The sequence below is a fragment of the Hemitrygon akajei genome, chromosome 9 (assembly GCF_048418815.1).
Source record: "Hemitrygon akajei chromosome 9, sHemAka1.3, whole genome shotgun sequence".
In the NCBI taxonomy this organism is placed as follows: Eukaryota; Metazoa; Chordata; class Chondrichthyes; order Myliobatiformes; family Dasyatidae; genus Hemitrygon; species Hemitrygon akajei.
In genome coordinates, this window is record NC_133132.1 from 58408375 (window position 1) to 58426263 (window position 17889).

Genomic DNA, 17889 nt, shown 5'->3' on the forward strand with positions numbered 1-17889 from the left:
AATGCTAAGCAGCATTCACACAAAAAGAGAATAAATGAAACAAATAATGCACAATTTTTACAAGAAAGCAGACAATCAGAACAAAAGAATAGTCAATTTTAGTTCAAAGTAATCAAAGAGATTATGGTGTTGCTGAACTGAACTTATTAACGCTTTGGCATTTAGTTTGAGAACCAAATAACTGAAGGGAAGTCACTGTTCTTGAGTTTGGTGGTGTTGGACCTCAGGTGTATGTACCTTCTGCTTGATGATAGCTGCAAAAGGATGGCATGTCCAGGATGGCAGGATTTTGGTGATGAATGTTGCCTTCTTGAGATAGTATTGATGCATCTCAAGAAGGCAATGCCCATCATCAAAGACATAAATAGTACCAATTTTGGGAAGGGATGTGCCTGAGATATATTGGGCTGAGCCTGAAATATTGCCTGTGTTTCTCATCCCACAGGATCTACTTGACCTGCTGAGTATTGCCAACATCTTTTTCTACAGATATATCAGTCTTTACACAGTAAGTCCCATCAAAGTGCTTTACACTGAATAAGGAAGACTCCAGGAGGGAAAGCTGTAAGTTGCCTTGATCTTTGTTCAGGAAGAACAACCTCACCAAAGGTGATGTCCTGCAGACAGTTCACAAAATTACTTCTTCTAGCACTTTTACTTCTTCTTTCAAATATGATTCCACTACTAAACTATGTGTGATTCGAACTATGATTTACATTTTGATGGTGTTTTTGTGCTGATTGAGTAATATTGTACTTCACTGTCTGCAAGGGAGTTTGATGAAGGTGGGAGCAGAGTACGCAGCCTATGATTGGATCCATTGATTCTCTCCGATTGAGACATTGTGCAAGGTTGAAGCCAATGAGGTCGGGAGCGGAGGACAGGTGGGTGTTTGGCAGCTTTTGACCAGTCTTCCTCTCCCTTTCCCTAGCTGCTCTGGGTGGGAAGTGCAAGTGTCTTGGGTTTCATGCTGCAAGGGTTGATTGGCAAGGCCCGTGGCTGTGAACTCTTTTCAGGGGACTTTGAGGTTCATGTAGTATGTGCTTCTGGATTCTGGTTACTTCTCTTTTGATGTTTTTCCTTGGATTGAGAGGGATGATTGGTGCAAACTGGGGCGTCTTGGCGAAGGACTGGTTCTGCTGCATGCATTCTGTTAACCGTGTAATGGTGAACTGAGCTTTCTTTTCAAATCTTTTTATTATATTATTCAAAAATAACACAAGTACATCGAAGTAACAACACTTACAATGCCTCAAGGAAAAAATTATCTTAAAGATTGAAAATTTTGTGAATTAAAAAAAAACCCTACTAAGCAAAAAAAGTGAGGAAAAAAAACCCCACTAAGGGTACAACCTCAGAGACGTGCGTCATACAAAAAGCTTCTAAAAATAAACAAACCGCCAGCAAGAAAGAAAAATATATCAAAAAATTTACAATTAGATCATGGAGAAGATCTATCAATTAGCTCAAATGATAATAGCGAGCAAATGAGCCCCATCTCTTCTCAAAATCAAATAACGGTTCAAAGGTTCGACTTCTAATTTTCTCCAAGCTAAGACACAGCATCACTTAAGAGAACCATTGTAACAAAGTAGGAGCTGATATATCCTTCCACTTCAACAAAATGGCTCTCCTAGCTATCAATGTAACAAGTGCAATAACATTTAGGTCAGAAACAGAAATGCCATGGATATTTTGAAGAATTGTTTCAAAAAGCGAAGTCAGTTTATTAGGTTGTAGGTTAATTCTGAGTGCTTTAGAAATTGTCAAAAAGACTGGCTTCCAGAACTGTTCCAGTATAGAACATGACCAGAACATATGTGTCAATGTAGCTATCTCAGTTTTACATCTATCACAATAACTATCAACATTGGGAAATATTTTAGAGAGTCTCTCCTTCGTCAAATGGTAACGATGTACAATTTTAAATTGAATCAGTGAATGACTAACACAGATCGAAGAAGAGTTAACCAGCTTCAGAATCCATGCCCAATCCTCCCATATAAAAGTCAAATTGAGTTCCTTTTCCCAATCTTGTTTAATCTTAAGTAAAGGACGCTTATCCCATTTATAATAAATTATAAATTCTTCCAATAGAACCCTTCATCGAAGGGTTCATACTCATAATAGTATCTAGCAGGTCAGCCTCCAATATGTAAGGAAAATTACGTAGACCTGTTTTACAAAAATATTTAACTTGAAGGTATTGTAAAAAATGAGAGAATATTTATCGACTAATTGTTCAAAAGACATCAATCTGCCTTCCTTAAATAAATCCAAAAAAGAATTAATACCTTTTTTTCCAAAGTTAAAAAATTGGATTACTCAAAGAAGGTTTAAAAAAGTAATTACAATAAATTAAACTACAAAGTTTAAATTTTTAAGATTAAAAAAAATTGCGGAACTGGAGCCAAATTTGTAAAGAATGTTTAACCACAGGATATAGGTTTAAATTAGCAACTTTAGCTAATTGTATAGGTAAAGCAACTCCCAATAATGAGGTTAAATAAAACTGTTTCACAGCTCTCAGTTCCAGGTCTACCCAAATTGGCCAATCATTCCTATCAACCCAATATAACCAAAAGGACATGTATCGCAAATTAACAGCCCAGTAATACGTTCTTAGATTAGGCAAAGCAAGACCTCCGTTTTTTTTTCAACTTTTGTAAATGACATTTACTAATTCTTGGTCTTTTATTATTCCAAATAAAAGATAGAATAATAGAATCAATCCGATCAAAAAAAAATTCTTAGTCAAAAAAACAGGAATATTCTGAAATAAAATGATGATTTTACCAAAATTTTTATATTTACCTACATGAATACGACCAACAAGCTGGGCTACACTGAATACTCCTGGACTCCTGATTTGATATTCTATGTGTCGTTCGCTGGCTTTTTGCCACTTGTGCAACTTGTTCTTCTTTGGTGCATTGACTCTTTGATTGTTTTCCTTGAACAGATTCCATGGTGTTTCTTTGTTTTGTGACTGCCTGCAGGTAGACAAGCCTCAGAGTTGTATTCTGGATGCATACTTCAATAAATCAATATTGAATCATGTTGAATAAATGTCAAACATACAGATTTTTAGAATTTATTCTCTGGAAGAGGCCATTGGTAGCGAGACCAACTTTTATTGCTCATCCCTAACTGTCCTTACGGAGACAGCTAGAATGCAGAGTATTATGTGAAGTCCTGGTCATGACACATTAGCAGGGATGTGACTACACTGGAGAGGGTGCAGAGCAGGTCCATGAGGAAGTTGCCTGGGATGGAGTGTTTTAGGTCTGAGAAAGAGGCTAGACAGGCTGGGTTATGTTTCTCTTTGAGCAGAGGAGACTGAAGGGGAATCAAGATAGAAGAGCATAATATGATGAAATCTACAGGGAGTTTTGATGGTAGGAAACTTTTGCCTTATCTAAAACCAGAGGGCATAGGCTTAAGGTGTGGTATAACAGGTTAGAACGGATCTGAGAAAGATAGTTTTTACTCAGAGGGTGGGTGTGAACGCAGTGAGGGGGTCATGGAGGTCACAGCTCTCTCAATAGCTAAGAAATATTACGAGAAACACTTAAATCTCCAAAGCATAGAAGGCTACAGGCCCTGAGATGGTAAATGGCAAATGGTGTAGATGAGTACTTGATGATCGGAGTACCCTAATGGAGCCGGCAAGAGAGATGCAGTGTTCTGATAGTTACAGTAATGGGCAGTTAATTAGTGCTTTGATCATGATTCTTTCACTGTAAACCTTGATCCCCAGTGAAAGTACATTGGACTTCTTCCAATCACAATTACTGAAGCAAGCATTTTATTCCAAACGTACTTAGTTATCTGAACATGCATTCTCAGATGCAATCGGTCCCTGAACAGAGATCCTGTTGGATCCAGTATCTATGGCTTCTAGATACTGGATCAGGCTGTAGATTGAACCCACCCTCTGAATAAAACTATTCACCGTCAGGCAGCACCCATGGAGATGGAAGCAGAATTAGCCTTTCAGATCAATGGACATTACAGAGTATTTTCATAAATTATGCATTCAAGTTAAACTGCAGTTTATTCTCGCAATAGTGACCACTTTCAAGCCGATAAGCTAAATGAGGAAGTCTCAACAAGTATTTATTGCAAAGCGATTCTTGGCAGTCTATCATGGCTCTGATATCTCAAGTAGATCTTTTATAATTTATGTTATCAATGAGCAGTTCTATGTGGCAATTGCTCTAGGTAATGTCAGCTTTACTGTGCATTTTGATAATTTTTTGCTGACACATCTGCTGGAGTGATACAGATACAGCTCCCTGATAACTATCATTCGCTCAAGATGTTTAAGGATCGCACTGTTAATGCTGTCGTGTAATGCAGGATAATGCGTGGGCAATAAACATGAAATTCCACTGCAAATCTACACAATAAAATATTCTTATCCAACATAATTACTGATCGTCAACAGTATATTTGAAAATTAAAGGTGAAAGGTTGTTAATAAAACATTTTCCTGGAACTGATAATGAGTTACACAGGATGCCAAGCATAGTCCATCTTCTATGGCTTTTCTGCAAAGCTTAGTTCATCTATTTATAATACCCTGCAAGTATTTTGGATTTAATTTGGACAAAATAATTTAATAATGGTATATTTATATTTGTTGCAAACATCAACTCTTAACATGGTTGTCAATGTACACAATGGAATCAAAATCAGGCAGTAGGTGGACAGATGCAGTTGATGTATTAACCTTGCTTTTCCAAAAATGGCCTTTGATAAAGTGGCAAGTCTGAATTATCATCTGTCCTTATCTGTGAATTTTTGATGATCTGTGTACATGACCTCCATTTCTTTGACATGTGATTCTAGCTTTTGACTTTTTGGCATGTTTTCCTCCTTTCTCCCAAGCAATAATGATACGTCGGATTAACTTGCCCTTACAAGGCTGTCTAGTTACCTTGGACTGTCACTTTGCAGTAAAGTCAGTCTTGCACACACTTAGAATCTTCAGTCAGCATTTCTCAATTTTAAACAACTTTAAATTTAATGCTGTTATAAGATGATAAATGATCCTACACCATTACACTAACAATTACATTTAGCTTATTGATTACCATAAGATCTAATACAACCTGTTCCCTTGTTGATTGAGAGAGATAGACAGACAGACATACTTTATTGATCCCGAGGGAAATTGGGTTTCATTACAGTCGCACCAACCAAGAATAGTGTAGAAATTTAGCAATATACAAACCCCATTTCCAGAAAAGTTGGGATATTTTCCAAAATGCAATAAAAACAAAAATCTGTGATGTGTGATAAAATACGTGAACCCTTAATATACGTGAACCAAAAATACGTGAACCCTTATTTAACTGACAAAAGTACAAAGAAAAGATTTTCAATAGTTTTACTGACCAACTTAATTGTATTTTGTAAATATACACAAATTTGATGGCTGCAACACACTCAACAAAAGTTGGGACCGAGTTAAAATAAGATTGAAACCTGCACAGAATATTCAAGTAACACCTGTTTGGAAGACTCCACATTAAGCAGGCTAATTGGTAGCAGGTGAGGTATCATGACTTGGGTATAAAAGTAGTGTCCATCAAAGGCTCAGTCTTTGCAAGCAAGGATGGGTCGTGGCTCACCCCTTTGTGCCAAAATTCGTGAGAGAATTATTAGTCAGTTCAAAAGGAACATTTCCCAATGCAAGATTGCGGAGAATTTAGGTCTTTTAACATCTACAGTACATAATATTGTGAAAAGATTCAGAGAATTCAGAGACATCTCAGTGCATAAAGGGCAAGGTCAGAAACCACTGTTGAATGCGCGTGATCTTCGAGCCCTCAGGCGGCACTGCCTAAGAAACCGTCATGCTACTGTGACAATTATAGCCACCTGGGCTCGGGAGTACTTCGGAAAACCATTGTCACTTAACACAGTCCGTCGCTGCATCCAGAAATGCAACTTGAAACTGTATTACGCAAGGAGGAAGCCATACATCAACTCTATGCAGAAACGCTGGTAAGTTCTCTGGGCCCGAGCTCGTCTCAGATGGACTGAAAGACTGTGGAACCGTGTGCTGTGGTCAGATGAGTCCACATTTCAGCTAGTTTTCTGCAAAAGCCAGCATCTGTGATGGTATGGGGGTGCATGTATGCAAAGGTACCATTGACTCTGAGGCATATATTAGGATTTTAGAGAGACATATGTTGCCATCAAGGTGACGTCTCTTCCCGGGACGTCCATGCTTTTTTCAGCAGGACAATGCCAGACCACATTCTGCACGGGCTACAACAGCGTGACTTTGTAGACACAGAGTGTGTGTGATTGACTGGCCTGCTGCCAGTCCAGATCTATCTCCTATTGAAAATGTATGGCGCATCATGAAGAGGAGAATCAGACAACGGAGACCACGGACTGTTGAGCAGCTGAAGTCTTATATCAAGCAAGAATGAACAAAATTTCCAATTGCAAATCTACTACAATTAGTATCCTCAGTTCCAAAACGATTAAAAAGTGTTATTAAAAGGAAAGGTGATGTAACACAATGGTAAACATGCCTCTGTCCCAACTTTTGTTGAGTGTGTTGCAGCCATCAAATTCTAAATTTGTGTATATTTACAAAATACAATTAAGTTGGTCAGTAAAACTATTGAAAATCTTTTCTTTGTACTTTTGTCAGTTAAATAAAGGTTCATGTGAATTAACACATCACAGATTTTTGTTTTTATTGCATTTTGGAAAATATCCCAACTTTTCTGGAAATGGGGTTTGTAAAACCATAAATAAATAATAATAAGTAAATTATGCCAAGTAAATGCAGGGTCTCGGCCTGACAAGTACCTTGTACTTTTTTCCCCAAAGATTCTGCCTGGTCTTTGCATATTCTCTCTAGTTACAGAGATATTAAAGAATACTAACCAGTCATCTTTGACAAGTCCCAGGAGTTTCCAACATTTTTATGCCATGAACCCCTATCATTAACCGAGGAGTCCGTCGTAGGTTGGCAACCTAGACTAGACGGTGCTGGAATTGAACACCAACCTATCTTCCACACCCCGAGCTCTGATAGTGTCGCTCTAACCACTACGCTACCGTGCCGCAAAAAAAGAGGCTTTAAAGTTGAAAAGTAATCCTTTTCAAATATTCACCACTTGGGGTGTCATCATGGTAAACTTAAAAGGAATCTTGCCTGACAGATCTGGAAAAATTCTTTGAGGAAATAACAGGCAGGATAGGCAAAGGATGTTATTTACTGAGCTTTTCAGAAGGTCTTTGACAAGGTGCCACACATGAGGCTGCTGAACAGGATAAGAGCCCATGGTATTGCAGGAAAGATACTAGCATGGGTTGAAGATTGGCTAACTGGCAGAAGGCAAAGAGTGGGAACAAAGGGAGTCTTTTCTGGTTGGTCTCCTGTACCAGTGGTGCTCCACAGGGGTCTGTGTTGGGTCCATTACTTTTCACGTGATATGCTAATGATCTGGATGACAGAATTGATGGCTGCGTGGGATGAGGATTTTCTAATGGTTAACTTTTAAATTGAATTGGTGGTTGGAAGGCAAGTGCAATGTTAGCATTCATTTAGAGAGAACTAGAACATAAAGATAAAGAATGGAAAACTGAAGCTTTATAAGGCATTGATCACCCCAATCTTGGTGTATTGTGACCAGTTATCTAAGAAAGGATGTGCTGGCATTGGAGAGGGTCCAGAAAAAGTTCACACAAATGAACCTGAGAATTAAAGGGTTAATGCATGATTGGCATTCCAGATATTGAAAGACCTATGTTGGATGTGGAGAGGATGTTGCCGATAGTGGGGGAGTCTAGGGACAGAGGGCACAGGCTCAGAATATAAGAATGTCCCTTCAGAAGAGAGTAGAGGAAGAATTTCTTTAGCCAGAGCATGGTGAATCTGAGGAAGTCATTGCCACAGGTAACTGTTGCAGCTAAGTCATTGGGTATAGTTAAAGCAGAAGTTGATAAGTTCTTTATTAGTAAGGGCATCAAATGTTATGGGGACAAGAGAATGGGGCTGAGAGGAAACAAATCAGTCATGAGCAAATGATGGAGCAGACTCGATGGGCCAAATAGCCTAATTCTGATCCCATGCCTTGTGATCTCATGGTAACCCTTCCCTCCCCCTGCCAATCATGAACTATCCACCTCTGCCTTAAATACACCCAGTGATGGCTCCAGCTCTCTGTGGCAATGAATACCACGGATTCACCACCTTCTGGCTGAAGAAATTCTTTCTCACTTCAGTTTTAAAGGAGCATACTTTTATTCTGAGGCTGTGCCTTCATATCCTAGACTCTCCTATTAATGGAAACATCATCTCCACTTCCACTCTATCCAGGCCTTTCAGTATCCATAGGTTTCCATGAGATTCCCTCCCCTCTCCATCGAATACCAGCCTGGAGCCATCATGTGCTGCCCTTACATTAACCCTTTCATTCCCAGGATCATTCTTGTGAACCTCTGCTGCACCCTTTCGAGCGCCAGCATATCTTTCGTTAGATATGGGAGCTCATACTGTACTATTCCAAATGTTGTCCGGCCAATGCTTTTAAAGTCTCAGTAGTATAGCCTTATAGTTCTGTTGTAATCTTCATAAAGTAGGTAGATAATTTAGGAATAAGTGTGCTCAACTACATTTTACTTTAGGGACCTGCTGTGCTCTCCTCACCAAAGTGATTCACAGTGTTCTGTGTCAGGATATTACTTTTCTCTGTTGATCCCACAAGTCAGTAAGGATGGCTTTGGGAGCATTTCCTCTTTCCTACCGGTAGTCACTTACTGTGGTGGAGATTGGCATACTTTGCCTGTATCAGAAGTCTGGCATTGTAGCTGACAGCCTGTACTTGGAGTTTCAGTGTTGGGTATCCTCAGAGACCAGCAGATCATAAGATGAAGGAGCAGAACTAGGCCGAACCTTACTCTGCTCTTAAGTCTCCTTGAGTCTACTCTGCCTCTCCTTCATGACTGATTTATTATCCCTCTCAACCACGTTCTCCTGTCTTCTCCCCGTAACTATTGAAATCTCAACCTCCGCTTTAGGTATACCCAATGCATTGGCCTCCACGGCCATCTTTGGCAAGACATCCCACAGATTTACCACCCTCTACCTAAAGAAATTCCTCCATGTCTCTATTCTAAAGGGATGTTGTTGTATTCTGAGGCTGTGCCCTCTGGTACCAGACTCTCCCACTATAGATAACATCCTCTCCACGTCCACCCCATCCAGGCCTTTAGGGAGTCTAGTATTGGAGCCAACAGATTGTGGCTAGAGCTTCGGTGTTGGGAACCCTGGGGCAGAATGATTACATCAGCTTCAATCATTCTGAAAAATGCAAGACAGTAATTAAAGGATGTTATTAATCTTGCTCAAGGAAAATAAAATTGGTAAATCAATTTCAATACAGGTAAGTATAAAATGTTCCACTTCAAGAAGGAAAGCATTCAGATTGGGTGGTGAGATTGGGGAAAGGTATCTGTAAGTAGAAACAGGCAAGTTGAAAATTTTGAGGTGGAATAGTTAGCATCTGGCATACACATTCTTGTAGGGGTGACAGAATATAATCAGGGCTTTCAAAAAGAATTGGATGGAAACATTAACTTGGTGCAATAGGGAAAGGGAGAAACAATACCACTGGGTTTGCACTATGAACAGTCAACATGGACTCAAAGGGCCAAATTCCCTGCTTCTTTACTGTAACAGTATTACAAAAATGTCCTTGAGTTCCTTAAGCAACAGCTTTATCATTGTTCACTTTTGAATGTGCTTTGTTACATGATACTGCCCTTGTCATTGGGCAATGTTAAGTTAAAAGTCTGGAATTTTAGGACTTCTAACCTGCAAGGTAAATCAAGATTACATTTGTCCTCTAGTTAATCCAGAGCACATTTATTATTTGCTACAAATTTCATTTAATTACTACACATTCTTCACTCATCACACCAGTCTCAAATGCAATGTACAACTTGATTACTTATTGCCTAGTGTTGTTAATCAAAGCAGTGAAAATTTCAATTCAACTTTAAACCCAGAAATGCTTATGATAAAATTACAACAAAATGCTCCTAAAAAGAGGATTAACTGAGCTGATGTATGTGAAGAACCAATTGTCAAGGCAGAGACAGAGATAAGAGCTCAAAGTGGAATCAAAACAATAAATGTCCAAGGACAAAATGACTGAGTTATTGGATTGGATGGCATTAAAACAGGCCCTTCGGTCCATCTGGTTCATACCAACCATTAAGCACCCAATTTACTACAATCTTCCACTGATCCTATTTTATTCTCCTTATGATCCCATCAACACCCAGCAGATTTTACGACCCACACTTATCGCCAATTGAAATACAAACGTGCAGATTTGTGGGATGTTGGAATAAAGTCAGGGGACATGGGTCTGACACAAAAACTGCAGCAGTTCCCTGAAACAAAGTAGAGGCACAATAGGAAAATGTACAGCCTGTAACTCAAAGGAAGTTGCACAAAAATTGCTGGAGGAACTGAATGGATCAGGCTGCATCCATGGAGGCAAAGGAATGGTCAGCATTCTGAGTCAAGACCCTGCATCAGAACTGAGAGTGTGCAGGGAAGATATTCAGGTGAAGAGCTGAGCTTTCCCTACAACTAAAACTAGACAAAGAGGACTATAACTCCCTGGTCTATCAATCCAACTTTTCTTTAATAATAAATGGCAATGGCAATTGTGTGATTGAAGGAAATAATTCTTGAGTCAAGAGGGTTCTGGAACATGATGGATTGATATTTACAAAGTTTCATCAACTTTGTTGAGTATCTTGGAGCAGAAACCATAGTTATAGAGTTATACAGCACAGAAATACTAAATACGGCTCAACTTATCCATGCCAACAAGGTACATCCCTGAGATAGTCCCATTTGCCTGCATTTGGCCCATATTACTTTCAAACTTTCCTATCCTATCCAAATGTTCTTTTAATGCTGTAATTGTACCCTGCTCTACCACCACCTCCAGCAGTTTATTTCGTGTATCTGCTGCCTTCTGTGTGCAAAGGTTATCCTTCATGTTCCTTTTAAACATTTCTCTTCTCATCTTGTATTCTCCTCCATCATTATTATGTGCCGTGTCGTTTGACATGGCTGATTGTGGTCTTATGACCGTGGTTGTTCTTGGCAAATTTTTCTACAGAAGTGGTTTGCCATTGCCTTCTTCTGGGCAGTGTCTTTACAAGGCGGGTGATCCTAGACATTATCAATACTCTTCAGATATTGTCTGCCTGGTATCAGTGGTCACATAACCAGGACTTGTGATATGCACCAGCTGCTTGTACGACCATCCACCATCTACTCCCATAGCTTCATGTGGCCCTGATTGGGGGCTAAGCAGGTGCTCCACCTTGCCCAAGAGTGACCTGCAGGCTAGTGGAGGGAAGGAGCACCTTACACCTCCTTTGGAGAGACATATCTCGACCCTGCCACCCAAAGATTCCAGGAAAGTGCATTGTGACCATTCACCTTATCTGTGTATCTCATGATTTTATAAACCTCCGCAAAGTCTCCGCAAACAGCTGAAAACCAGTATCTCCTCTATCTCAAGCCATCCAGTCCCAGCAACCTCCTTGTGAATTTGTTCTGCACCCTCTCTGGCTTATTGATATCATTTCTGTAGCACGGTGACTAGAACTGCACACAAAACTCTGAGTGTAATTGCAACAATATCTTGTACAGCTGTAACATGATTTTCCCCATTCTTGTACTCGCTGCTCCAACCAATGAAGACAAATGTGTCACATACCTTCATCACCCTATCCACCTGTGCCATCACGTTCAATGAGTTGTCTACTTATACCTCTTAGTGTCTCTGTTCGTGGACTTGCCATTCACTGCATATGTCCTGCTCTGGCTTAACTTCCCGAAATGCATGACTTTGCATTTGTCTGAGTTAAAATCCATCTGCTGTTACATTGACCATTTCCCTTAGACAACCTTCTTCACTATATCACTCCTAGACAGAGCCCTTGAATTTCAGGTAACCCACACCTATTGGTCCACTTTGGTTCTCTCTCCTTTTTTCCACCTTTTCCATTTTCCATCCCTTCCCTCCACCTGGCTCCATCTGCCCATTTTGTTTCTTCATTATCTGTTTCCACCGATCATCCGCCAGTCTCAAAACTCCCACGTGCTCCTCCTCCATCTGGTGCTGTCTGAATCATCCCTCATCTCACGGCTCCTCCTGCTTCCTCCCAAACCCTCTCTTCCCCAGTCTCATTCCAGCTCTTGTTACTTACATACACTGGCTATCTCCTCTCAACACTCTCTGTATTGATCCAGGGTTTGAAACTGAAATGTCAACCATTCCTCTACCACCACAGATGCAGCCTGACTCTCTGAGATCATCCAGCAGTTTTCTCTTCTGCCCCAGATTTCAGAATCTGCCCTTTCTTGAAACCGCAGTGTCCGAGGGAACCCATATACACACTAACCCAACCACGTGTTCAGATTCCTTAACTTGTTCTGTGAGAAGCCTTATGATCACTTTTAATTCTTTCTATTTTGGAGAAGTTCCTTGTTCTGGTCTCTGGCACGTGAAAATGAGATTCAATCAGATTGAATTGAGATTCAATCAGCTTTGCCCAACAGAGATAGCAAATTCCTCTACAGACCAAGGAACTGATTGTGGACTTCAGGATGGGGAAGTTGATTTAACACATTTACAAAGTTTTTGCTGGGACTGGAGGAGTGATCCCCACTGGCCCGTATATTTGGTTATTGGTCCTTGTGTGCATTGGCTCCTTGTGTGTCCATGGCTCACCCCTTTGCCCCAATCCTGCAGCTAATCCTGTAAATTGCATCCAGTTCAATATGCTTATTAATAGAGTCTTCCGCTGAGAACCAAGCTTCTAAGAATTCTCTTGATTTCTTGTTTTGTACTTCTGCCAGGACTTTAGTAGTTGCCTAAACAAACTGGTGTACTGAGAAAAGTGACAGAGAAATATATCTTCTTACGGCTAGCTGATGTTCACGTTGTCTCATGGATAATTTTATAGACAATAGACAATAGGTGCAGAAATAGACCATTCGGCCCTTCGAGCCTGCACCACCATTTTGAGATCATGGCTGATCATCTACTATCAATACCCGGTTCCTGCCTTGTCCCCATATCCCTTGATTCCCCTATCCATAAGATACCTATCTAGCTCCTTCTTGAAAGCATCCAGAGAATTGGCCTCCACTGCCTTCCGAGGCAGTGTATTCCAAACCCCCACAACTCTCTGGGAGAAGAAGCTTTTCCTTAACTCTGTCCTAAATGACCTACCCCTTATTCTCAAACCATGCCCTCTGGTACTGGACTCTCCCAGCATCTGGAACATATTTCCTGCCTCTATCTTGTCCAATCCCTTAACAATCTTATATGTTGCAATCAGATCCCCTCTCAATGTCCTTAATTCCAGCGTTGTCAAGCCCAGTCTCTCTAACCTCTCTGCGTAAGACAGTCCTGACATCCCAGGAATTAACCTTATTTTCTCCCCGTTTGTCCCACGTAGTATATGGGGCAGTCTCCACATTGGACTTGGTATATTGATCCAACATGTGGGCTGTTGGATCTTTGGATCTCGAGATGAACGTTCTGATGGTTGTACTGGGTTTATATTCTACCATTATTCCGTGTGGTTGAAACAGTCTTGCCATCATTTTGGAAATATTCCTGATGAATGGTAGGTTTAGCCTCTTTCTTGTCTGTTCAGTCAGAGTTAAAAGGTTAAAAGACCAATAGCCAGGTATACGGGCCAGTGGGGATCACTCAGCAATCTGGCTGTCCGGGACCCAACAGAGACCCAGCACGGCAGCCAAGCAATCAGAACAATGATTGGGAACAACATTAACGCGAACACTTGGCAGAAACAACACTCAGTTGCGCACTGGTGATGGAACATTTGCAACCTGACCTCCAGGCTTGGCAAACAACCCTACACATAAGCAGCCAACCTGAGCTACCAATCTTATCTTTCATTTCGAATATACATGTGTATGTATGTATGTATGTGTATAACTGTATATTTATATTTCTTATTGTAATTTATAGTATTGCAATGTACAATGTACTGCTACTGTAAAGCAACAGATTTCACAACATGTGTCAGTGATATTAATCCTGATTCTGATACAGCACAGAAGGAACAGGAATGAATTGGAAGAACAGAACGCATCCTTCACCTTGCATAATTATCTCCTTTCATCATATTATTGTTCCTGCTTTTCACCCTTTTGCCCTCTCTTTGCCATTTCTCTCTTTTCCTACATCTTAAAGAGGTGTATAAAACCATGAAAGGTATAGACAGATTGAATGCACGTATTTTCCCCAGGATTGCGGAACAGATTAGACTATTTCAGTCTAAGTTAAAAGGAGAGTGGGTTGAAAGTAACCAGAGAGGCAACTTTTTCTCCCAGAGGGTGGTCAATATAGGGAGAAAGCTTTCAGAGGAAGTGATTGAGGTAGTTACATTAACAACATTTAAAAGGGATTGGAAAGGGATATGGATACGGAAAGTTTAGACCAAATGCAGATAAATGGGACTTATTTATTTGGGCACCATGATTAGCATGGAGTAGTTGAGCAGAGGAACCTGTTTTTGTTCTGCATGACCTTTCGACTCCATGACTGTCTTAACAATCTTCCCAGTTCTGATGAAATGACATTGCCCTGTAATATTAAGTTTGTTTCTCTTTCCAAAGACATTGTCTGACCTACTGGGCATTCCAAGCATTCTGTGCTTCTGTGCTTTGTTTTGATAAGCCCAGTGTTTTATTAACTTTATTTGTTTTTATTTTGGTTTTTGAAACTGAAATTACACAAGACCCTTGAGGAACATAAAGTAAGCAGGAGAGAACTTAAACAAAGAATTAGGCAGGCAGAAATGACCCTGCCAAGTAAGATTAAAGCGAATCCCAAAGCATTATATTAAATACAATGGAGTAGCATGAAAAGGGTAGCTTCACTGAAGGAACAAAGGAGGGAATTTATGTCGCAAGCTGAAGGAAATGGTGAGGTTCTTAAAGAGTACTTTGCATCAGTATTCACCAAGGTGAAGGATATGAATGGTGGTAACATTAGGGAGAGGTACGTTGATATTCTAGGACATTTCAATATGAGGAAGGAATAATGGCTGGATCTCAAATAACATTAGAGTGGATAAGACACTAGGGCCCGTAGGGATCTACCCCAAGCCACTGAGGGAAGGAAGAGTGGAGATTGTTGGGTTCTTGACAGAAATCTTTGTATCTTTTCCAAACCTGGGTGAGGTCCATGCAGAACTATTTATTTAAGAAGGACTAAAGGGATAATCCAGGAAATTATAGGCCATTGAGCCTTATATTAGTGGTGAGGAAATTATTTGAGAAGATTCCATGGGATAGTGCTTACTGCACTTGAAAAGGCATTGCTTGTTAGAGATTGATGAACTTTTAGTTACTATTCTATAGTTCTGCTGACTATGCGCACAAGAAAATGTATCACAGGGTTTTATATGGTAACCTATACATACTTGGATAATACAATTTACTTTGGCCAGTTATACTTTATAATCTCCCTGGCTAAAACTGGCAGAGGTCCAACGTCACTAAATTTGAATAAATTTATTTTGAGGAGGTGATGGAGGTGATTGCAGGGGCAAGGCCATGGATACCGTCTTTGAGGATTTTAGGAAAGCATTTGATTAGGTCCCTCATGGCAGGCTGGTCAAGAAGATTAATTCACACAGAATCCATGTTGATGTGGTCAATAAATACTTCACTTGGTCATACATGATGAAGGATAATGGCAGAGGTGTATTTTTCTGGCTATAGATCAATGACCAGTAGTGTTCCACAGTGCTGGGATCCCTGTTATTTGTGAAATATGTAAATGATATGGATGAAAATACATGTAGGCTGATTAGTAAGTTTTCATTTAACACATAAATTGGCAAATGTGTTGAGAGCCAGGAAGGTTGTCTCAGGATACAGCCAACACACACAAAATGCTGGAAGAACTCAGCAGGCAAGGCAGCATCTATGGAAAAGAGTGCAGTCGATGTTTCAGGCTAAGACCCTTCAGCAGGACTGGAGAAAAAAGCTCAGGATACGACCAGTTGGAACCCAGTGAGGAGAAATGGCAGATGGATATTAATGTGGTCAAGTATGAGGGGTTCCACTTTGGGAAGTTAAATGTAAGAGTGAATAGGGACCTTGAGGTGTTAGTGTACAACTCACTGAAAGTGGCAACAAGTGGGTGAAGAAGATGTATGGCATACTTGCCTTAATCATCAGGATGTTTCCTGGATTAGAGAGTGGTAGCTATAAGGAGAGGCTGGGCAAACAGAAGTTGTTCTCTCTGGAGGCTGGAGGACAACCTTGCAGAGATATATACAAAATTATGAGAGGCATGAGTAAGTTAGATGGTCAGAGTGGGTGGAGATGCCAAATACTTGAGGCATAAGCTTATGGAGAGAGGAGGGGAAATGTTTGAAGGAGATTTATGAGGAAAGTCTTTCACACAGAGCATAGTGGGTGCCTGGAACATGCAGCCAGTGAGGGTAGCAGAAGTAGACATGATAGTAGCATTTGAGAGACATGCAGGCATACACATGAACAGGCAGGGAATAGAGTGATGCAGACCAGGGGAAAACAGATGAGATTAATTTGGACTAGCATCACGGTCGGTGCAGTCATCATGGGCCGAAGGGGCCTGTTCCCCTGCTGTACTGTTCTACGTTCCATCATCAAATTTCATCTCAATGAAATGATCTTTAAGGATGGCATGCAAAACAAAGTTTTTCCACTGTACCTTGGCAGATGTGGCAATAATAAATTGATTTATCTATTAAATTTATCAAATTACCAATCTTTGCTCTAAGGAAAATATAAGCTTGTGGTTGAAATTCCTCATCCTTACAACTATTCCACTAAATCTTTTCTGCATTATCTCACGGACCTTTATATTCATGTCTAAGTGCAGTGGCTAGAATAGGAGTTACTGCTCTACTCGTGGTCAAACTAATGTTTTACATTAGAGCAAACATAGCCCCAATACAGCTCAAGATGAACACTTATTCATTTTAATATGCCCTTGAAAACGTATGGAAGCTCACAGAGACAGTATTTGCATCAGGCAACTAAGCTGTCACATCCTTGAGCTTTACTTGTGCCTGCTTAGTCTATGAATAATGTGTGAACTCATCTTGAAATAGCTCTACACATTACAGGTGCAGAGGACTACAGAAGAGGTGAGAGGGTAACCAGAATGGAAAATAGAAAATGAGAGGGAGGGAGGGGGGAAGAAATATTGGAAGTTTGTGAAATTTATTTCCCCCTCCCCATTTCCCTCCTTTCTTTTTCCATTCCCCAATCGAATTCCCCTCTCACCCCTTCTCACTTGCCCATCACCTCCCTCTAGAGCCCCTTCTTCTTCCATGGTCTACTGTACACTCTTATCAGGTTCCTTCCTCTTCACCTTTTACTTCTTCCCTTGTGCTTCTTCAAGTTCAAATTTATTGTCATTCAACCATTCACATATATTCAGTTAAACGAAACAGCATTCCTCTGGGACCAAGGTGCAAAATGCAATACAAATATCCTATACTGTAAAGTAACATTAACACAATAATATTAACAGATAAAAATACTCTGTCATCAAGTTGACATCAAGTGCATATATGACATATAGCTATATATACCACAGTACCAGGACAGATCCTGTTACTATCATAAATAATTTGTACTGGGTGGTAGCGGGTGTTCAGAAGTCTCACAGCCTAGGGGAAGAAGCTGTTACTCAGCCTATCAATCCTTGTGCTTATGCTTCTGATTGTGGGAGGGATGGGAGGTGTCCTTCACAATGCAACTGCAGTGGTTCTAGTATATGT

At 40.3% G+C, this 17889-nt stretch overlaps 1 long non-coding RNA gene across 2 annotated transcripts in view; it reads left to right on the forward strand.

Annotated features, from left to right (window-relative positions):
• The first annotated feature begins 777 nt into the window (after positions 1-777).
• LOC140732767 (uncharacterized) overlaps positions 778-17889 on the forward strand; it is a 95005-nt gene continuing 77893 nt past the window's right edge. For both annotated transcript variants that reach the window (XR_012100128.1, XR_012100129.1), the window contains exon 1: positions 778-884. This is a non-coding gene — a long non-coding RNA (uncharacterized lncRNA). The remainder of the gene's footprint in view (positions 885-17889) is intronic.